Here is a 24,242-nt window from a genome sequence, read left to right as displayed (position 1 = left end):
CCATGTTCAAAGTCTGATATTGTTCCAATATTCAGTTCCACTTATTGAAACAATTATTGGCCAGTTATGTTATTTACAGCTTGTACAAGAAGCAGACTGCAATTAGAAGAGCCGAAGGATATTGAGGAGAGAGTGAGACAGGGTTGTGGTCTACAACTAATGTGAATTGAGCAAGCAATAAAGGAAACCGGGGGAAAATTTGGAAAGGAAATTAAATGTCAGAGAGAAGAAATACAAACTCTGAGGTTTGCCGATGACATTCTAAATCTGTCAGACACGGCAAAGGACCTGGAAGAGAGGAATTGATAGTGCCATGAAGAGATATTATAAAAAGAGTGAAAACAGAAGTAAAACAAGAGTAATGAAATGTAGACCAATTAAATCAAGCGATGCTGATGGAATTATAGTGGGAAATGAGACACTAGAAGTACAGGGCGCGGCGCTTAAATCTTGACAGATTTCAATTTGAATTTCCCGCCGTATCGTAGTTCCGCCGGAAGTCGCGATTGGCGTTCTTGAAAGCCATAGGCATCTAGTAAACGGTCAGAACTTCAAAATGGTCGAGAAGAGCCGCGATTATCGAAAGTCTTCGCGCTGGGCTTTCGCTCACTGAAATAGTTCGATTCTTTGGGTACCTGAGATCGACTTTTCATGATCTGTGGCCAAGTGTAACACTTCGGAGAAGTCTGGGGTTCATGTCCTAGGTGTTGTGTCCACTGAGGATGATATGTTTCCGCCAGATTTCTTTGAAACGGGACAAACTGTCACAAAAGAAGTTTATCTGCAAGTTTGGCGAATGTCGTGAAACCGTGGATAGCAACTGTGGCCTCGGGGAGACAACATGAATTTAACAGGACGGTCCAGTTGCTCATGTGAGCCATTTAGTCCAAAACTGGCTCTGGGATAACGTTTACATGTTCTGGTCAAAGGAGTTCTGGCCCCGAAATAGCCTGAATTTGAACCCCCTCGACTACTGTGTTTGGAGCGTAGACGAAAGCGTTACCAATAAGACGAGGCACCATAATGCCGCATGTCTTACGCACCGCTATCGAAGCAGCATTCGCGAATATGCACAGCGCTGTTTTAAAGAGAGCTTGCGATCGATTCAGGACAAGATTGGAGGCGGTCATTACGGCTGAAGGGGGTTACATTGAATAACGTCAGTCTTAAAAGATACCACAACGTAGATGTAAAAGGATTTTCATTTTTATTTTGTTTTAATAAATTTGCTTTTTATAAAAGCTTCGTTTGTACGGATTTAAGGGCCGCACCCTGTACTAGATGAGTTTTATTATTTGGCAGAAAATAACTGACAATGTCCGAAGTAAAGAGGATCTAAAATGCAGACTGGCAACAGAAACAAAAGCATTTCTGGAAAAGAGGAATCTACTAACATTTAATATCAATATAAGTATTAGGAAGTCTTTGCTGAAGTTTCTGTCTCCAGTGTAGTCTTGTACGGAAGTGACACGTGGTCGATAAACGTTCCAAAAATTAAGAGAACATATACTTTTCAAATATGGGTCTGTAGAAGAATGCTGAAGAATAAATGGGTAGATCATGTAACTAATGAAGAGATACTAGATAGAATTAGCGAAAAAAAGAAATTAATGGATAGGTTAAAAGAAACCATCTTGATGTGTCAAGGAATTCTGAATTTAATGATGAAGGAAGTGGGCAAGAGCAAAAATTGTAGAGAAGACCAAGGCATGAATACATCGAGCAGATTCAGAAGGATGTAGATGGCAACCGTTCTACAGAGATGAAGAAGCTTGCTCTGGTTGGGCCAGATTGGAGAGCTGCATCAAACCAGCTTTCGGACTGAAGACCACGACATCAACAACATAGTTGAAAAGTATATTTGCTCGCCATAAACGTAGAAAGATTTAATATCTCACGCAAGCGGTGAACAAAACTTCTGGAAAATCTGAACTTTAATTTACAAGATACTTTAAGTCTAATAATCATAGAATATTACTCAAAACATTCAGTTTTTTAAACTTCAACAAAAAATTAGTAAATGCCCTTTCCACAATACTGTATTTAAGAAAAACAGCCATCCGAGGCACTCATTTATTACTTCTATAATGACAGTTTTGCTCGCACTAGCATGGACTAATTTCATCGCCTGCCTAGCGTAGACTGACCACACAGAAAACTTGGCACAGACCCTCTCGCTGTTGCAGAACGACATTAAAATCATGCGTTGTTGTGGACGACGTAAGTTAACACTCAGCATTGTTGACGCGAGCCCTCTATTGAAGATTAAGAAAACCTCCTCGCATAATACAAAAATTTAAATAATTCTCTCAGTTGGGAATCTACGTTAACGCAATTTGCCATAGCAGAGGAGGATTTCTTGATGCAATGAATTTAGTAAGAATCCACTACTAATGTAAACAAGAAAGTTATAATTTTCCAAATAAATTCCATTTCAAGAAAGAAGACCTTGATAGCGAACCAGAATAAGAAATCAAACCTCCCCAAAATGTGCCTTAGGGTTCCACTGAGGTCGAAACCGTTAACATCAGCGAACACAGAATTTATTAGATCACTAGGATACATAGTCCAACGCAATGGTATATATTCTAGAGGCGATAGCAAAAATTGTCTTTGATGAAGCAGTTTCACCCTGCAAATACACTGAAGAGCAAAAGAAACTGGTACACCTGCCTAATATCGTACAGGGCCCCCGCGAGCAAAAAATGGTTCAGATGGCTCTGAGCACTATGGGACTTAACTGCTGTGGTGATCATTCGAACCTGCGACCGTAGCGGTCACGCGGTTCCAGACTGTAGCGCCTAGAACCGCACGGCCACTCCGGCCGGCCCCCCGCGAGCACGCAGAATGATTCGGCCAATGTATAAAGTAGCGCTGGAGGGAACTGAGACCATGAATGCTGCAGCGCTGTCCATAACTCCGTATGAGTAAGAGGGAGTGGAGATCTCTTCTGAACAACACGTTCCAAATCATCCCAGATATGCTCAGTAATTTTCAAGTCTGGGGAGTTTGGTGGCCAGCGGAAATGTTTAATCTCTGAAGAGTGTTCCAGGAGGCACTCTGCAGCAATTCTGGACGTATGGGGTGTCGCATTGTTCTGCTGAAATTGTCCAAGTCCGTCGGAATGCACAATGTACATGAATGAACGCAGGTGATCAGACAGGATGCCTCGTACGTGTCAGCTGTCAGAGTCTTATTTATACGTATGAGGGGGTCCCACATCACTCCAAATGCACACACCCCACACCATTACAGAGCCTCCACCAGTTTCAACAGTCAGCTGCTGACATTCAAGGTCCATAGATTTATGAGGTTGTCTCCATATCCGTACACGTCCATCCGCTTGATACAATTTGAAACGAGACTCGTCCGGCCAGGCAACATATTTCCAATCATCAACGGTCCAATGTCGGTGTTGAAGGGCCCAGGAGAGGTGTAAAGCTTTGTGCTGTGCAGTCAACAAGGTTACCCGAGTGGGCCTTCGGCTCCGAAAGCCCATATCGATGATTCGTTGAATGGTTCGCACACTGACACATGCTGATGGTCCAGCACTGAAATCTGCAGCAATTTGCGGAAGGGTTGCACTTCTGTCACATTGAACGATCCTTTACAGTCGTCGTTGGTCCATTTCTTTCAGGATCTTTTTCTGGCCGCATCGATGTTGGAGATTTGATGTTTTGCCGGGCCCCAGATCACAGTACTCTCGTGAAATGGTCGTACGGGAAAATCCGCACTTCATCGCTACCTCGGAGATATCGCTTGTGCACCGACTACAACACCACGTTCAAACTCACTTAAATCTTGATTACCTGCCATTGTGGCAGCAGTAACCGATCTAAAAACCGCGCCAGACATTTGTTGTCGTATCTAGGAGTTGCCGACCGCAGCGCCGTATTCTGCCTGATTACATATCTCTGTATTTGAATACGCAAGCCTATACCAGTTTCTTTGGCGCTTCAGTGAACTTCTCACATCTATCCTATGCATCAACTACATACTATGAAAACAATTACGACACCTCGAACTAAAGTTTGTGAAGGGAATACAGGCAGTCGTCCTTAGTCCCAACATATTTTCGTTTCCATATCAACAGCTACGCTGTGTGCTTAATGGAGCTTGAAGGTACCAAAAATAGTGGCATTACAAGCACCTTAAAAACATGTTTTTCCTGTAGTGATTATAGGAGACAGGTCTTAGGGAATGCTGGATGGATAGATGGAACAAGAGCGATAACTGGTGATAGAAGCTTTAATGTATGAACTCCACTGAAACGCTTTAAGGATAGTTTGAGGCAGTAAAGCGTATGATATTGCAGATCCATCAAGAACCCACTGGCATTTAGGGTAGGAGGGAGGACAACCTCCGCACCATCGGCACCGAGTGGGCTGACCCAGCTGTGGAGGGCCCATCCATGGAATTGGTCGCAGGCTGGAGCTGTATCCCAACTAGGCTGTAACAAAAGGCAGCAGCATTCTGCAGCCTTATCCTTTGACAGGATATTGGAGCACACCATGAGACTGAGCTGGCAGCCAGGTACCAATATCTGATGGGACCCGCTCTGGAAGGAGACCGTAGATTTTAAGAACCCAACAGAACTGAGTTGGCTGACATACCATGAAGACATTTGGATAAGGACATGTGAGGATCAGCGCAAGGAAGCATTCGGAAAGACAATACGGCACTTCGAGGATGGGAGTATAGGACCGTTGGGCCCAAAAGGCAGAAATGAGCGTGGAAGAGGCAGTGAAAGGAGGAGCAAGGGATGGGAAAGGAGGCTGTGGCCATGCTGGGGATGGATATGCATTCTGTATGTCAAGCGGGCAGTGAGAGGTGTGGGGGCTCCTGGGAGGGACAAGAAATGTGCTCAGATGCCATAGACAGCTCCAAAAGATAAAGATAAGGCAGTAGAGAACGAATAGGGGGAAATTTATCGCCGTGAATAGACACAGTAACATTAGTCATATCGAGTGCGTGTTAATAAGGCTTACGTACATGAACCAAAGGCTGTGGACAGGAATGAAACACTGTGGAATGAATCTGAGAATATGTACAGGATGCAGGCAAGGGCTGGGCCAGGCAAGAGGGGAAGGATGGAATTACAGGAGTCAGCCGGTAGGAGGTTGAGATGGGAAAACGGAAGGGATTGCCAGGTCCTATGCCAAGACAAAAGGAGGAGGCTGCGGCACAGCTATCCGGCAGTAGTTGGCCCAAGACAAGCGCCAGGTACAGTTTCAAGAGTCTTCTGGTTTCACAATGACGTGGTCCTTCTGCAGTGGAACAACCCAGGAGCCCAGGAGATGTTACAGGAGGCCCAGAAACAGCCACGGCCAATTCATGGAAAGCCAGATAATCCAGGAGGCGTCTGAAGCGTTGGCCACAGAAGAACTTGTGGGATGGAAACTAGACCGATAAGAAGTGCAGGACGATGGACTGAGTCGCTCTGAGCCATCCGTCAGAAAGAAGGGGAATTGCAACCGACTCAGGAAAGGCAGGAGGAAGTGGACGATCCTCCCCAGAAGGGATGACAGCCCCTAAAAGGCCAGTGGCGGAGGCAATATAAGATTACAAGGATTATCATGGCTGCCAGCCCAAAATTCAATTGTGAAACTGGATTCGTGATTTTCTGTCAGTGGTAGTCTGTAGTAATTGACGGAAAACCGTCGAGTAAAACGGAAGTAATATTTAAGTAGGCTGTTTATGTTTTCTTATTGGCAACGTTACGTAGCGCTCTGTATGAAAATCACTGGCTGTGCTGTATGTAGTCTGTGGCCAGTTTGCATTGTTGTCAGCCATTGTAATGTTGGGCAGCTGGATGTGAACAGCGCGTAGCGTTGCGCAGTTGGAGGTGAGCCGCCAGCAGTGGTGGATGTGGGAAATGAGATAGCGGATTTTTGAGTACAGAATGGATATTATGAACTGCTATATATATTATGACTATTTAGGTAAATACATTGTTTGTTCTCTATTAAAATCTTTCATTTAATAACTATGCCTATCAGTAGTTAGTGCCTTCAGTAGTTTGAATCTTTTATTTAGCTGGCAGTAGTGGCGCTCGCCGTATTGCAGTAGTTCGAGTAACGAAGATTTTGGTGAGGTAAGTGATTTGTGAAAGGTATAGGTTAATGTTAGTCAGGGCCATTCTTTTGTAGGGATTTTTGAAAGTCAGATTGCGTTGCGCTAAAAAATATTGTGTGTCAGTTTAAGCACAGTCTTGTACAAATATTCAAAGGGGACGTTTCATATGTCGACCCTTAGCCTAGGATACCTCACTGGAATCTTCTGATTTTTTCTTGTAGGTTGTGTATTTAGTGTAGCTTTTGTTTATTGCTAGCGCGTAATTATAGAGAGAATTTCCTTGGTAGTTGTGGTTTTTCATTGTTGCACAGTCAAACAGTTGTGGCATGCATGTAGATTTGCACCAAGTATTTCGCAGCTGCGCTTGCAATTAACTAGATATTATTTTCAGTTCTATGTTAATGTGTTCTCTTATTTTTGCTCTTCAAATTGTGTTTTTTTGTGTTGTCGTGTGAAATATTGTGACAATAATGGCGTGTGAAAAACGTAATACTAGGCTCCAGAGTAAACTGAGAAATGACAGTGAAGACGAAAGCAGTGTGTTTAGCGCCACCGAGTAATGAATTAACTAATGTTCAAAGTAGTAATTTGGTAATTGTACATAGGGAAATGGAGCAGGCTGCAAACAATGGTGTAGACAGTGAAAAAATTAGTGAACAGGGAAGCATTATCGATCGATCGGTCGGCAACAGCTTGCCTCAGGAATACGAAATGACAGGACACAATCTTGCAAATACTGTAGATTCAGGTTTTGCGTCCTCACCGTTTTCTCGAATGAATCAAGACACATTTTCTGCTTTTCAAAATGCGAATATTGCCGGTTCAAATGCACTGCCGAATAGCACTGAGGAACATGTTTCAGACACCAGTGCACTGTTATTACAGTTAATGCACCAAATGGGACAAAGGCTACAAAAGTTAGACACAACGCTTGAACAAAATCAGAAACAAATGGGACAAAATCTTCAAAAGTTAGACACAATGGAACAACACCAGAGACAAACACAGCAACAGTTAGACACAATGGAACAAAATCTTCGGAAGTTAGACACCACACTTGAACAAACACGTGAAGATTTAACTACTGAGTTACATAACATTGAATCGAAATGTCAAAAAGTCTGTAATGACGTAAAAACACAAATTTGTGAGCATTTTCAACCTATTTTTTCGCGGCATGAAAATGCATTACAGAATCACGAAGCAGCCATAAAAGAACTGCAAACCATTGTTCATGAAAATCATGAGACCCTGCAAGCTAAAATTGACTCAGTTGCATCTACCGATTCGGTTACGCAACTTGCAAAAACTCAAGAAAACTTAAAGGATACAGTAGATACTCTGAAAATTGGTTCAGAAAGACACACTGAGGAAATGTGTTCACTATCAGAGAAAATAGCCGAACTTTCGGATCAGGTCACTAACTTATCTACGAAGGTAGATGATAATCTGAATGACACAAAACCGGTAGTCTTTAATGACACAGAAGAGTGCGAACAAATTAGGAAACTGAAACAAAATCTGAATCAAATTAATACGCAACACCAAAGAGAAATCCGGGAAGTACAAGATCAGCTGACACAGGTAATACAAGAATTACGTATTTCAGAGGACACTCGCGCTCCAATACGGGAAGAGGGACACAGAAATACGGAACAACCACAAAATAATAACACAGGACACTTCGGAAATTATGAAAGAAATTGGCAAGGCGCATTGGATTTTGAGATGGAACCGCCGAAACGAAGTAACAATGAGCGATGTGCGACTCGCCGACACGATGATTTCGACTATAAGCTGTTCATTACTACACCTAAATTGAAACCATTTAAGAATTCTGGCAACGACATTCATCCACAAGCATGGCTTCATCAATTTTCTCATTGTTTTCCTCCCAACTGGTCATTAGAGCACAGATTAGAATTTATGTGTGGCTACTTGGAGAATGAACCAGCTGTAAGAATGCTATCGGTCATTCACGATTGTCACAGTGAAGGAGAATTTTATCATACCTTCCTCTCAGCATATTGGTCTCAAGCTACACAAGACCAAGTAAAGCATAGCATCATAATGATGAAACATTTCGAACAATCTGAATTTTCCAGTCTTGTGAAATATTTTGAAGACATGTTGCACAAGAATCAGTACCTGTCAAACCCATACAGCCCCTCAGAACTCATCCGCATTTGCTTAATCAAACTGCCTGAACATTTGAGACATATTATTTTGGCAGGGCGTTGCAAAGACGACATTGAAGCTTTTCAGGGACTCTTACAAGAATTAGAAATTGACACAGACAGTCGCGGGATGCGAAAACGGGAAAACAATCACTACAGGGCACATCCGTCACAATTCCGTGACGACAGAAACAATAACAGGACACGACAAGTCTATTCTTACAACGCAAATCGTGACCAAAACAGACACCACCCATATAACAACCACTGGCAGAGTAATAGTTACAGAGAAAAATCGCATTTCTGTAGTAATGAATATGACAGAGACAATCATAGAAACAGACAATATGGCAACCAGAACTATTATTATCACGGGAGACAGAATAAGTTCAGACGCAACAGTTCAGTGCGCAGTTATGATTCAGGAAGAAATTCTCCACCACATGACCAACAAGAAAGAAATTATGAAATCTACCAACATGACGACAGACGAGATAATCGTAACGACAGACTTGAAGTGCATCAGAACTGGCGAGATTCAAACAGAGCAGGGTATTCTCGTCACGGTGAATTTGTAGAAATTAGGTCTGCAAATCCCAATAACGACGCGCGCCAACAAAGGAACAGACAATGACTCGCACCGCAGGCTGCTGCGTACGCCGGCTGGCTCAGAGAAAAATAACATAGACGCTAACCTTGAGAAAAATTCCAGTAATCTTTACCGACGTATACTACATGATAATTGCATTAAAGTTGAGCCTCTGCATACTGTTGTTGTTGTTGTTGTGGTCTTCAGTCCTGAGACTGGTTTGATGCAGCTCTCCATGCTACTCTATCCTGTGCAAGCCTCTTCATCTCCCAGTACCTACTGCAACCTACATCCTTCTGAATCTGCTTAGTGTATTGATCTCTTGGTCTCCCTCTACGATTTTTACCCTCCACGCTGCCCTCCAATGCTAAATTTGTGATCCCTCGATGCCTCAGAACATGTCCTACCAACCGATCCCTTCTTCTAGTCAAGTTGTGCCACAAACTTCTCTTCTCCCCAATCCTATTCAATACCTCCTCATTAGTTACGTGATCTACCCACCTTATTTTCAGCATTCTTCTGTAGCACCACATTTCGAAAGCTTCTATTCTCTTCTTGTCCAAACTAGTTATCGTCCATGTCTCACTTCCATACATGGCTACACTTCATACAAATACTTTCAGAAACAACTTCCTGACACCTAAATCTATATTCGATGTTAACAAATTTCTCTTCTTGAGAAACGCTTTCCTTGCCATTGCCAGTCTACATTTTATATCCTCTCTACTTCGACCATCATCGGTTATTTTACTCCCTAAATAGCAAAACTCCTTTACTACTTTAAGTGTCTCATTTCCTAATCTAATTACCTCAGCATCACCCGACTTAATTTGACTACATTCCATTATCCTCGTTTTGCTTTTGTTGATGTTCATCTTATATCCTCCTTTCAAGACACTGTCCATTCCGTTCAACTGCTCTTCCAAGTCCTTTGCTGTCTCTGACAGAATTACAATGTCATCGGCGAACCTCAAAGTTTTTACTTCTTCTCCATGAATTTTAATACCTACTCTGAATTTTTCTTTTGTTTCCTTTACTGCTTGCTCAATATACAGATTGAATAACATCGGGGAGAGGCTACAACCCTGTCTCACTCCTTTCCCAACCACTGCTTACCTTTCATGCCCCTCGACTCTTATAACTGCCATCTGGTTTCTGTACAAATTGTAAATAGCCTTTCGCTCCCTGTATTTTACCCCTGACACCTTCAGAATTTGAAAGAGAGTATTCCAGTCAACATTGTCAAAAGCTTTCTCTAAGTCTACAAATGCTAGAAACGTAGGTTTGCCTTTTCTTAATCTTTCTTCCAAGATAAGTCGTAAGGTCAGTATTGCCTCACGTGTTCCAACATTTCTACGGAATCCAAACTGATCTTCCCCGAGGTCGGCTTCTACCAGTTTTTCCATTCGTCTGTAAAGAATTCGCGTAAGTATTTTGCAGCTGTGACTTATTAAACTGATAGTTCGGTAATTTTCACATCTGTCAACACCTGCTTTCTTTGGGATTGGAATTATTATATTCTTCTTATAGTCTGAGGGTATTTCGCCTGTCTCATACATCGTGCTCACCAGATGGTAGAGTTTTGTCATGACTGGCTCTCCTGATGCCATCAGTAGTTCTAATGGAATGTTGTCTACTCCCGGGGCCTTGTTTTGACTCAGGTCTTTCAGTGCTCTGTCAAACTCTTCACGCAGTATCTTATCTCCCATTTCATCTTCATCTACATCCTCTTCCATTTCCATAATATTGTCCTCAAGTACATCGCCCTTGTATAAACCCTCTATATACTCCTTCCACCTTTCTGCTTTCCCTTCTTTGCTTAGAACTGGGTTGCCATCTGAGCTCTTGATATTCATACAAGTGGTTCTCTTCTCTCCAAAGGTCTCTTTAATTTTCCTGTAGGCAGTATCTATCTTACCCCTAGTGAGACAAGCCTCTACATCCTTACATTTGTCCTCTAGCCATCCCTGCTTAGCCATTTTGCACTTCCTGTCGATTTCATTTTTGAGACGTTTGTATTCCTTTTTGCCTGCTTCATTTACTGCATTTTTGTATTTTCTCCTTTCATCAATTAAATTCAGTATCTCTTCTGTTACCCAAGGATTTCTACTAGCCCTCGTATTTTTACCTACTTGATCCTCAGCTGCCTTCACTATTTCATTCCTCAAAGCTACCCATTCTTCTTCTATTGTATTTCTTTCCCCCATTCCTGTCAATTGTTCCCTTATGCTCTCCCTTAATCTCTGTACAACCTCTGGTTCTTTCAGTTTATCCAGGTCCCATCTCCTTAAATTCCCACCTTTTTGCAGTTTCTTCAGTTTCAATCTGCAGTTCATAACCAATAGATTGTGGTCAGAATCTACATCTGCCCCAGGAAATGTCTTACAATTTACAACCTGTTTCCTAAATCTCTGTCTTACCATTATATAATCTATCTGAAACCTGTCAGTATCTCCGACTTCTTCCATGTATACAGCCTCCTTTCATGATTCTTGAACCAAGCGTTAGCTATGATTAAGTTATGCTCTGTGCAAAATTCTACAAGGCGGCTTCCTCTTTCATTCCTTCCCCCCAATCCATATTCACCTACTATGTTTCCTTCTCTCCCTTTTCCTACTGACGAATTCCAGTCACCCATCACTATTAAATTTTCGTCTCCCTTCACTACCTGAATAATTTCTTTTATCTCGTCATACATTTCATCTATTTCTTCATCATCTGCAGAGCTAGTTGGCTTATAAACTTGTACTACTGTAGTAGGCATGGGCTTTGTGTCTATCTTGGCCACAATAATGCGTTCACTATGCTGTTTGTAGTAGCTAACCCACACTCCTATTTTTTTATTCATTATTAAACCTACTCCTGCATTACCCCTATTTGATTTTGTATTTATAACCCTGTAATCACCTGACCAAAAGTCTTGTTCCTCCTGCCACCGAACTTCACTAATTCCCACTATATCTAACTTTAACCTATCCATCTCCGTTTTTAAATTTTCTAACCTACCTGCCCGACTCTGCATACTATGAAGAGTAAAGGTTTACACCTTAACTTTGTCTTTGCCATATAACTTTTCACTTTACATTGCTAGTATGCTTTGTCAGACTTAGAATCTGTTTGCAGTGTTTCCGTTTTATATCTGCACAGTTTTTCTGTATTATTCTGGAAAGTAAAACATGTTTTAGTAGTAACTTTTGTGGTATAGCTACAATGAGACAGCCTCTTTCGTAGCACAACAATACGTTACAGCACAGTATGTTCTTCATCACAACAATAAGCGTAATAACTAAGATATCTATACGCAAAGCATTTCACTTTTGTTTATCATGAGGTAAGTACATTGACTTCTGCAGAACTTAGCTTTCGGAGGACAATAACTACGACACTTCCACAGAGATTATCTTACGGCAAGACGCACATTTAGCACTACAGGACACGTATTTGAGTGATTAATTTTGTACTTAAATCATTTATTTTTAAAGATATTTGAAGTACAATGATACAAAGGTTTTCCGTAATACATTTCATTCCATTCTTGTAATCTGTAACACCTGAGGGTATAATTACATTAATCCTCAGGGGGGTACACGCTTACTTTTTGTACCATGTGTTTGGCAAGCACAAGGAGCCCTAGCTAATATGGTATTTGCTTATACAACTTTACACATCAGTACCATATTCCTCTAACACATAATTACACAGCTATTTGATCATTTAACTGAGAGAGACAAACTTTTTTACTACGGCAGTGACAGATGTTTATGTAATTACACTGTTGGATAACTTCACACTTACGAAATTGTATTTTGTCTCTACTTTGTGAACTCTTCATATTTTTTCAGACCCATTGTGATATTACGAGAGCTTTGAATGATATATTTGGTATGGGATCACGATTTTTAAAGTACGTTTGAGGCAGATGACACATTTGACATGAGCAGAGAATTTTTTTTTAATTATTGGAGGAAGCTACGACGATTGTGAGAGTTGACTGAGGTGTTATGATGTTATTATTACGATGACTATGTGTATTATGCTGTTGCGGTATGTTTATGATCAATAAGCTGATGCTATATGAGGAATTTGATTATGCTATGTATTTATTATGATGAAATATTGAAGTGTCGTCGCAAGATTGACGTGTCGACGAATATGTATATGTGTAATAAGGTAAGGAATAATGAGTAGTGGTTAGAGACTCTGACTTGTGATAAAGGATGTTGGAAACCAAGAATCGTACTTTAAGAGTTATGAAATGTGTGTGTATATGCGTGAATGTATCACAATGCCGGCGAAAATTTTTTGGACACTGTTATATTCATAAGATTTTGTTTCTACACATTTGCAACGCAAATTCTCGACCCGTGAAATTTTGTATATGAGACTGTCACTGTAGTGGAAACTGCTGTCGTAAATATTTCCGTAAGAAAGTTAAGTGACCACCTGCACGTAATGAGTCGTGGGCACCCAGCTGAGAGGTAGTCGTCTGACAAAAGAAAGCCATTAGGTGGAGAAAAAATGAGGCCATTAACCTCGCTGTTAACATTCCTTTGTAGAAAACATCGCTAATACGACACGCTCGTTACTTGAAAACATATGATTAATCGTACTTTGTGCTACTTACTGAAATGCTTATGAATTGATGGGAAATATTTGTACGTCTGCACACCTGATTATGACAAGTGTTTTTCTATGAGAATTGAGAGAATTTCTACTAACTTATGAAATGCCTCATGACTACTGAATGATTATTTTATGCTTTACTTTGTACATAGTTACTTATTTCATTTAATATTTGGTTTCCAGCTGTGTTGCAGCATTAGTTTTATAAAATAAACTTAGATGCATTTGCTAATGTGAACACTTTCTGTTAACAGATCTATTAAATAATTATTTTATGATTCACATTCTTCAAAAAAGGAGCTCTTGGAATGAAAAGAACAATAAGAAGGGACTGATAACAATAACTGCATATATAATTTTCTTTTCGAGTACTTTTTGTAGAATTCGTTTTTGTGGTGCACCACTTTAATTACATAGACATTAAGATGTGAATATACATTTCCCTTATCTGCATTGTTGTCTTTAGTGTACTATTTTTTCTGCTTGAGCTATGTCATGTTTACGTATAAGTTACTGCTGTTTGCCAGGCATAGTGTTACTGAATTTGACTTTGTGTTACTCTGCTAAGCCAGTTTATTACTGATTTATTTTTCTTGTTTGCTGCTCATTGCATATTAGTTGTAATATTGTTGCTTACTTTGCCAATTTAAATTTTTTGTCATTGATGTTTGTGTTAATTGTTTTGTGCAGCTGCATTGCCTCATCCCTTAGTTTAGCATCTGAGCTCAGTAGATTTAAGTTAGCTTAAGAGGGGGTAGACAATATAAGAAACTAACTATGAAGAATTGGAAGAAATGCATTGAGAAGCTATAAGAAAATGGTGTGGCCAAAAAAAGAATTTTGAAAGAGGATATGAACAAAAAAAAGTAGGGTTTAGGGACAACAGCTTTAGGTAGGATTTTCTTGGAAATAAATGTTGAGGTAAGATAATGGTAAATAAATAATGAGGTAAGAAATGTGTGAACAGAATACAGAAAGCATGCTTGGATAGAATTTTTTGGCTGGAGCAAATATCGAAATAAGACGAACGATCTATGGAATGAAGTTTTGGGTTGGACTGCAGTACCAAATGTTACACTGAAAACGAACCCTGTCCTTTCCTTTTGTGTTATCCCACTATGTGTTTGTGTACCCTTGTGTGTTTGTTTTCTTCCTGTCTCTGTGTAGTTTCATAGAATTTTTTCTTCTTCTAATACTAAGCTATATTCACTATGATGTGGAATACTGTTATCCTCAAATATAAATGGCATTAATAATATGTTAATTACCTTGTAAATATGTTTAGACATTATTTATTCTGTTTTGTTTTAATGCTCATGTGTGAAGTTGATGTTTCAATAATTATTCTGATATTTTATGTATTTACTTATGTCATAATTCCTGTAACACTGATGTATATGTTTATTTCTATTCTTTTGTACAGCCTGTACTACAAATGTTATCTGTATTGTTATGTTCTTTAATGATGTATTTTGTACCTTTGTTATTGTATTTTTATGTTATAAAATTGTAATTGACACCAGTTCATCAAATTAAGTAACTTGTAAGTTACATTTCACTGCACATGTTTCTGTTGGTCATAGTATATGGACAATATGTGAGAAGTAGGGACTGATAGTGTTTGCACGTGTGTTAATAATTGAGCAAGGGACCGGATAACAGCATTGCTGGTTCTAAGGACATTTCAAAAAATTTTTTTGTTAGTGCACAAGTGGTGGTTCATGGACTTGCTATATTCTCCGCAAGACTCTTCAAGTCACAGCAGATGGCTGCTAGCCATCTCTACAAGGACTACAGTGGGTCTGCAGCTTTGATGACCCACCAATACCATTATTTCTACAAGGACTGCAGTGGGTCTGCGCCTCTGGTGGCCCACCAATACCATATTCTCTACCAGGTTTACAGTGGGTCTGCTCTGTGATGACCTACCTACCAATATTCTTCAAAACGTCGAATGACTCTGCTGTGGGTTTGCTCTGAAGACTGCATGGAAATCCACTACTTCAGTGTGTAATTTCTTTTACTAATGAGACTTTGTGAAAAAAAAACTGTAATTACTATTATGATGAATGATCAGGACTATCTTTATGGACTGTGAGAAAATTTTAGCTTTTGACCAACACTGTATCAATAAGTGTGTGCATTTGATTTCTTTGTTATCGTAATTACGATTATGAAAAATTTTAACAAATATGTATTGCCCAGTGCCCAAAACAATTTGTAAAATTTTTTTGTGGGGAGCATGGGGGCTATGTAAGTAGGCTGTTTATGTTTTCTTATTGGCAACGTTACGTAGCGCTCTGTATGAAAATCACTGGCTGTGCTGTGTGTAGTCTGTGGCCAGTTTGCACTGTTGTCAGCCATTGTAATGTTGGGCAGCTGGATGTGAACAGCGCGTAGCGTTGCGCAGTTGGAGGTGAGCCGCCAGCAGTGGTGGATGTGGGAAATGAGATGGCGGATTTTTGAGTACAGAATGGATATTATGAACTGCTATATATATTATGACTATTAAGGTAAATACATTGTTTGTTCTCTATTAAAATCTTTCATTTGCTAACTATGCCTATCAGTAGTTAGTGCCTTCAGTAGTTTGAATCTTTTATTTAGCTGGCAGTAGTGGCGCTCGCCGTATTGCAGTAGTCCGAGTAAAGGGGACGTTTCAATATCTAGCGTTCCCCAGTACCTCTGCTGTTCCTGATCTACATAAACGAATTAGGAGACAATCTGAGCAGCGCTCTTAGACTGTTTGGAGATGATGCTGTCATTTACCGTCTTATAAAGTTATCAAATGAATGAAACAATTAGCAAAACGATCTAGACAAGATATCTGTATGATGAGAAAAGTGGCAGTTGTCTCTAAATCATGAAAAGTGTGAAGGCACTCACATAATTACCAAAAGAAATACGCTAAATTTCGGCTACGTTACAAATCACTCGAATCTAAAGAGTGTAAATTCAATTAAATGCTTAGGAATTATAGTTACAAATAAGTTGAAATGATCACATAGCTGGTGCTGTGTGAAGCGAATCAAAGACTATGATTTTTCGGCGGAACAATGAGAAAATGCAACGAGTCTACTAAAGTGACTGCCTAAACTACGCTTCTAAGTGCCCTTCTGAATTACTACTGTGAGGTGTAGAATCTGCATAAAACAGGATCGGTGGAGGACTTCGAAGAAACCCAAAGAAGGGCTTTACTCTCGCTGAATAGGGGAGAGAGCGCCACGAATATGACACGTGAATCGGGATGGCAGTCATTCAAAGAAAGGCGTTTTTGATTGCGGCAGAATCTTCTCATGAAATTTCAATCACCAAATTTCTCCTCAGAGTGTGAAAATATTTTGTTGGTGCCCACCCACATAGGGAGGAATGATCATTATACATATATAAAAAAGAGAAATCATAGCTCGCACGGACAGACTGAAGTGTTCTCTTTTCCCTTGTGCTGTTCGAGAGTGGAGCGATGGATAAATAGCTTGAAGATGGTTAGGTGAACACCCTGTCAGGTACTTAACTGTAAATTGTAGAGTAGTCATGTAGATGTAGAAGTGCATATAGTTATTCTTTTGAGTTGGACATAGAATAAGGTTCGAATATCGATGACAGGATTGAGATGCTGAAGAATTAGCTAGACATGGGTACTCGCGTAGGCCAACAGAAAAGCCGCTTTGTCTCACGTCATTGATAACTGTGGATAACACGTATTCCAGTCTTGACGCGAAGGCAGGTCATGTTTCTAAGGTCGCATCAGAGCTGTGAAATGGCAGCGGCTGGGTCGTCTCTGCGTAGTTCCACTTCTGTAACCAATGCTATTAGCGGCACTGCAGCAGATGAAGGACCTGTGGTAGGGCAGCATCCAAATTCGCCACAGCACGTAGGAGGGTCTGCTGTTCATGCTGCAGTTATCAGAGGCCCTGTAAGAGTTGCTGCGATGCCATATTAGGACGAGAAAGTTTGCTTAGCATATCTGAGATTATGTGGAAAGATGGCACTAGAGTTCGTAAAGTTCGAAGACACATTACTGATACCGGAGGTGTTATCCAGTCACGTGAAAAATGGAGGCAAATCTATCTGGTTATTTAGTAAACTTAGTCGTGGTCGCGTGTAAGTTATTACATGTTGTTTATGGATGACCAGTTTCGACCTACTGCAGAGATCGTCATCAGACCTATGTTCCTTGCTGATAATAGGAATCCCTGAGGTAGAGGAGGCCCGTCTGTTCTCAACACCAACAGGGACGCGCCTGCTACACGTCAGGGATTCCTACTACCACCAAGGAACGTAGATCTGATTATCTTGTAGTACATCTAAACCGATCACCCACAAATAAAACGTAAAAATTTATACGCGATCACGACTTCGTTTAATAAATAATTTTAATAGTGCTACAATATGTCTCTGTTTCTTGGAACAATCTTCTAAAATTTTTTAAGTCCGTCTGGGTCATAGCACGAACATGAAAATGACTTAAGAACAAACATCTCATGACCTAGAAACATATCTACTGAAGGCAGCACAAGGAAAGCATACTGAGGTAGAATTTGCTTAAAAGGTTCATTAAACTCAATCAGTCAGCCTCAACGGAGGAAGCGTTAAACACATGCTCTTTAATAAGGTCAAGTCTTGAATATTTGGCGAACACAAAAACAGTTACTTAACTGCGTTATCTTTTCAAAAGAGCATACGGTTGATTGCCGGTAACTATCTTTACGTAAGATTATGGGAAACACTTGTGAAACTAAAAAGACTTCTTGTGTGATTAAAGAACACAAATAATGTTATTGCGACCAAGACTGTTACAGTATGTTGGATCGTTGCAACTTCACGTGCAGAGAGTTCAAGGAAGAACATCGCATACTATAGCCAGTATGAAATGTAGAATTGTTCAAGGACCTGAGACGACGAGCCACAATTGAGGCCAAAGTCTTAAGTCTAACATGATGTCAGTAAATAGCAAGAGGAATTATTACAGAGCCCGATGGGTGGTCGCATCTATGGGATCCATGTCTTCCACCACGAAGACCACGTCAGAGGTTCCAGGTTGTGGAGACTGTCACAGACAGTGGTGACGTCATAGCGCTGGTTTGCCAGGATAAACTCAGTCCCGTTACCTGACTCACAGCCAGAGTAAGAAAGAAGTTAGTAGGTCCTGCGACCTCTGACAGCGCTGGGGTTGCCCTCTCATGGCCGTGTGGAGCATAGCAACCCTCGGGGATCGCCTGCTACGAAGCCAGCTGTCCACGTAACGCGCATGTAACGTATGTTGCTGGTAGACTAGGTGTAATCCCACGATACAGTTTTTATAACCTCTGCAATCGTCTCTGTCCCAAATGAATATAAAATCTCGCATCACTTGAGCACGGAAAAGAAAAAAAGAAAGAATTATTGCATCGTCGACGAGTGAACAATACATTAAAAAAATCAACAAACTGCCTCCAAAGTGATGCATTTCAAACAATGAAACGGTTAACTGTTTCTTAACAGTCATATAACTGAAAAAAATCTGTTTCGTTTAATATATAATGGCTTGTGAAAACTCTTAAAGCTTTTTAAATAAAAGAAACGTTATTAACGTCCTACTTCTTTACTGTTCACGTCTACATGGTTTCTGAACATTATCACCCTAGCGGCGATACATTTGTCCCAACGAAATTTGTTGATACCGTCACTGTAGGATATTTGACTTTGTCTAGAGGGGCCACAAACTTGTCTCTGCTTGCACTGCTTCATCACAATCAAAGTAAAGTCTTCGTAGGTGTTCTTTAAGTTTTTATGTAAAAAGCATCAAGTATTTTCTCGTAAAAAAATTCAGAGGTATTACTTGGAGCACTCCCTTGAATTTGCTTTGTTCTTTTCGACTACACTGTCTGCTTTATCCTGTGATGTACTCTCTCCCACAATACAACCAGTCCTGCTGCGCTGCCTCCTCAGCAGATGTTAAAATGAAAATAACAAGATGGTTATTTTCTGGCTTTTGCAAGGCTCTGTCCCGACAGGCGGAGTCACCGTCGGCGCAGGCTGGCATCAAAGTCACCGCACTATTTTCCTACACTGATCACGTGTCCAAAAATAGAGTGGGGTATGTAACCTTCCACTCAGACAGTATATAAGAATCCACATGGCATAAAGACAGTAGTTCTGGTTGTGGAACCACTTATGGTTTCAGCCCCACTTAATCAGTTACCTCGGAGTTCAGCATGCATCGAAGTTGTGGCCATTGGGAAGCCATCAATTATCACTGTCAACAATTTTTGGACTATGTATGACAAGGAGCCCCTTAAGTGCGAGGTCGCACGTTCAGTCTGAAACGTCCCCTTAGAAAAATTATTGAATTACTGTGCTGATAAATCTCTTACATTAGTTGATTTTCAAACAGGTGAACAAAACTGAACGTACTCAGACATTTCGCTCTTTACTTATTCTGATCAACACTAAACTGACACAGAATATTTTTAGCGCAACGCAATCTGACTTCCAATAATCCCTACAAAAGAATGGCCCTGACTAACATTAACCTATACCTTTCACAAATCACTTACCTCACAAAAATCTTCGTTACTCGAACTACTGCAATACAGCGAGCGCCAATACTGCCAGCTAAATAAAAGATTCAAACTACTGAAGGCACTAACTACTGATAGGCATAGTTAGCAAATGAAAGATTTTTATAGAGAAAAAACAATGTATTTACCTTAATATTGTTCAAAAGTCATAATGTATATAGCAGTTCATGACATCTAGTCTTACAAATTTACTGTCTCTGTCCAGATCATCCGCTCTCAAAACTCCGCCATCTCTCTCCCCACATCCATCATTGCTGGCGGCTCACCTCCAACTGCGCAATGCTACGCGTTGTTAACAGCCAACTGCCCAACACTACAATAGCCAACAACAATGCAAACCAGCCACAGACTGCACACAGCACAGGCAGTGATTTTCATACAGAGCGCTTCGTGGCGTTACCAAGATAAAAACTTAAACAGCCTACTTACATAGCCCCCATGCTCCCCACAAAAATTTTACAAATTGTTTTGGGCAGTGGCCAATACAGATTTGAAAAAATTTTTCATAATTACGATAACAAAGAAATCAAATGCTCACACTTATCGATACAACGTTGGTCAAAAGCTAAACTTTTCTCACCGTCCATAAAGACAGTCCTGATCATTCATCGCAGTAAAATTTCAGTGTTTTTCTCAAAGTCTGAGCAGTAAAAGAAAATGCACACGGAAGTAGTAGATTTCCATGCACTCTTGAAGAAGTAGTGTTGTCCTTCCAACGGAAAGACAGTGCTGACTCACGACATGCAGACAGGTAATGGGCCACGACAGAGCAAACCCACCGCAGAGTCAGTCGAAGTTTTGAAGAATATTGGTCATCACAGAGCAGACCCACTGTAGTCCCAGAAGAGATTACGGTATTGGTGGGCTACCAGAGGTGCAGACCCACTGCAGTCCTTGTAGAAATAATGGTATTGGTGAATCATCAAAAGTGTAGACTCACTGTAGTCCATGTAGAGACGACCAGCAGCCATCTGTTGCGACTGTGTGGGTGTACAGTCACCATTAAAGAGTCTTGTAGACAATATAGCAAGTCCATAAACCACCACTTCTGCACTCACAAAGTTTTTTTCTATGTGTCCTTAGAACCAGCAATGCTGTTAACCAGTCTCTTGGTGAATTAGTAACACACATCCAAACACTAACAGTCCCAACTGCTCACATACTGTGCATATATTATGACCAACAGAAACGTGTGCAGTGAAATGATACTTAATTTGAAGAACTGGTGTCTATACAATTATAAATTTACAACATACGAATACAATTACAAAGGTACAAAATAAATCATTAAAGAACATAACAATACAGATAACATTTGTAGTAATATGGGCTTTACAAAAGAATAGAAATAAACATATACATCAGTTTTACAGGAATTATGATATAAGTAAATATATAAAATAATGAGAACAGTTTTCAAAACATTAATTTCACACATGAGCATCGAAACAGAACAGAATTAATAATGTTAAACATCTTTACAAAGTAAATAAGATATTATTAATTCAAATTATATTTGAGGATAACAGTATTCCTCACCATAGTGAATGTAGCTTAGTACTAGAAAACTTCTACAACATAAATCTTATTAGCTAAACACATAAAGGCAGGAAAAACACAAATACACAAGAGTACACACACACATAGCAGAATAACACAGGAGGAAAGAACAGGGTTTGTTTTCAGTGTAACATTCGGTACTGCAGTCCAACCCAAAACATCATTCCATAGATCTTTCGTCTTATTTCAACATTTGTTTCCACCAAAAAAATCCTATCCAAGCATGCTTTCTGTATTTATATGTTCACATTTTTCTTACCTCATTATTTATTTTCCACTATCTTAACTAATTATTTATTTCCAAGAAAATCCTACCTAAACCTGTTGTCCCTAGACCCTACTTTTTTGTTCATATCCTCTTTCAAAATACTTTTTGGCCAAACCATTTTCTTATAGCTTCTCAATGCATTTCTTCCAATTCATCGCAACTCGTTCTCTTTTATTGCCTACCCCATCTTAAGCTAACTTAAATCTACTGAGCTCAGATGCATAAATTAAGGGATGCAGCAGCACAAAACAATTAACGCAAACAGCAATGACAAAAAAATGCAAATTGGCAAAGCAAGCAGCAATATATATATAAATTAGCAACGAAAATGCAACATTATCACTAATATGAGCCAATGTGCAGCAAAAAAAAAAATAATCCACTAGTAAAACTGGCTTTACAGAGTAATACAAAGTGAAATTCAGTAGCACTATGCATGGCAAACAGCAGCAACAAATGTAATAACTTGTATCTAAACATGACAAAGCTCAAGCAGAAAAAATATTACAGTAAAAATAGCCGTGTTTAATACCTATGTCACATCTTAATACTAGAGTGATGCAACACAATTTATTCTACAAAAGAAATTACCAAGTACTTGAAAACAAAATTATGTATACAGTTACTGTTATTAGTCCCTTCTTATTGTTCTTTCCAAGTGCTCCTTTTTCGAAGAATGTGGATCATAAAATTATTATTTAATAGATCTGTTGACAGAAACTGTTCACATTATCAAATGCATTTAATTTTATTTCATAAAACCAATGTTGCAACCCAGCTGGAAACCAGATATCAAATGAAGTAAGCAACTATGAAAAGCAAAGCATAAAAATATCATTCAATAGTCATGTGGCATTTCGTAAGGTAGTAGAAATTCTCTCAACTCTTGTAGAAAGACGCTTGTCATAATCAGGTGTGCAGATTTAAGTATCTTTCCAAGTAATGAGTGTGTCGTATTTGCGATGCTTTCTAGAAAGGAATATCAATAGCGAAGTTAATGGCCTCTTTTTTCTCCACAGGTGCCTCTGAAAGGCACACACTAATGCTTTTTTTTTTCCAGGCGACTGTCGCTCAGCTGGGTGCTTACAGTGACCTACCTTCCTTTCCGAAATATTTACGACATCAGTTTCCACTACAGTGACAGTTTGATACAAATAAAATTTCACAGGACGAAATATTTGCATTACAAATGTGTAGAAACAAAATCCTATTAATATAACAGTGTCCAAAAATTTTCGCCGATACTGTGATACATTCACACATTTACACACATTTCATAACTCTTAAAGTACGATTCTTGGTTTCCAACAAACCTTTTTCACAAATCAGAGTCCCTAACCCCTACTCATTATTCCTTACCTTATTACCTATATACATATTCGTTGACACTTCAATATTTCATCATAATAAATACATAGCATAATCAAATTCCTCATATAGAATCAGCTTATTGATCATAAACATACCTCAACAGCATAATACACATCGTCGTCGTAATAATAACATCATAAAAACTCAGTCAAACCTCAAAGACGTCGTAGCTTTTTGCAACAATTTCAAAACCTAAAAAAAAAATCTGCACATTTCAATAGTGTTATCTACCTCAAATGTACTTTAAAAATCATGATCCCATACCTAATACATCATTCAAGGCTCTCATAGTATCACAATGGTTCCAAAAAATATGAACAGTTCACGAAGTACAGACAAAATACAGTTTCGTAAGTGTGAAATTATCCAGCGGTGTAATTACGTAAACATCTGTCACTGATGTAGTGAAAAAAATTTTTGTCTCTCTCAGTTAAATGATCAGATAGCTGCGTAATTTATGTCTTAGAGAAATACGGTACCGATGCATAAATTTGTATAAGCAAATACCATATTAGCGAGGGCTCCTTGTGCTTGCCAGACAAATGGTACACAAAATAAGCGTGTACCCTCCTGAGGATTAATGTAATTATACCCTCAGGTGTTACAGATTGCAGCAATGGAATGAAATATATCACGGAAAACTTTCTTCAAAATTAATCACTCAAATGCGTGTCCTGTAGCGCTAAATTGTGCGTCTTGTTGTAAAAAATGTGCCAAGTGTCGTAATAATCGTCATCCGTAAGCAAAGTTCTGTGGAAGTCGATGTATTTACCTCGTAATAAACAAAAGCAAAATGCTATGCGTATAGATATCGTAGCTATTATGTACAGTACCGTGATCAAGAAAGTACTACACTGTAACGTATTGTTGTGCTACAAAAAAGGCTGTCTTATTGTAGCTATACCACAAAAGTTACTACTAAAACATGTTTTACTTTCCAGAAGAATTCAGAAAAACTGCAGATATAAAGCAGATACACCGCAAAAGCAACAATGTAAATTGTGTCACACATTAGT

Source organism: Schistocerca cancellata, chromosome 8 (genome assembly GCF_023864275.1).
Source record: "Schistocerca cancellata isolate TAMUIC-IGC-003103 chromosome 8, iqSchCanc2.1, whole genome shotgun sequence".
In the NCBI taxonomy this organism is placed as follows: domain Eukaryota; kingdom Metazoa; phylum Arthropoda; class Insecta; order Orthoptera; family Acrididae; genus Schistocerca; species Schistocerca cancellata.
Note: the sequence above shows the minus strand (reverse complement) of the source record.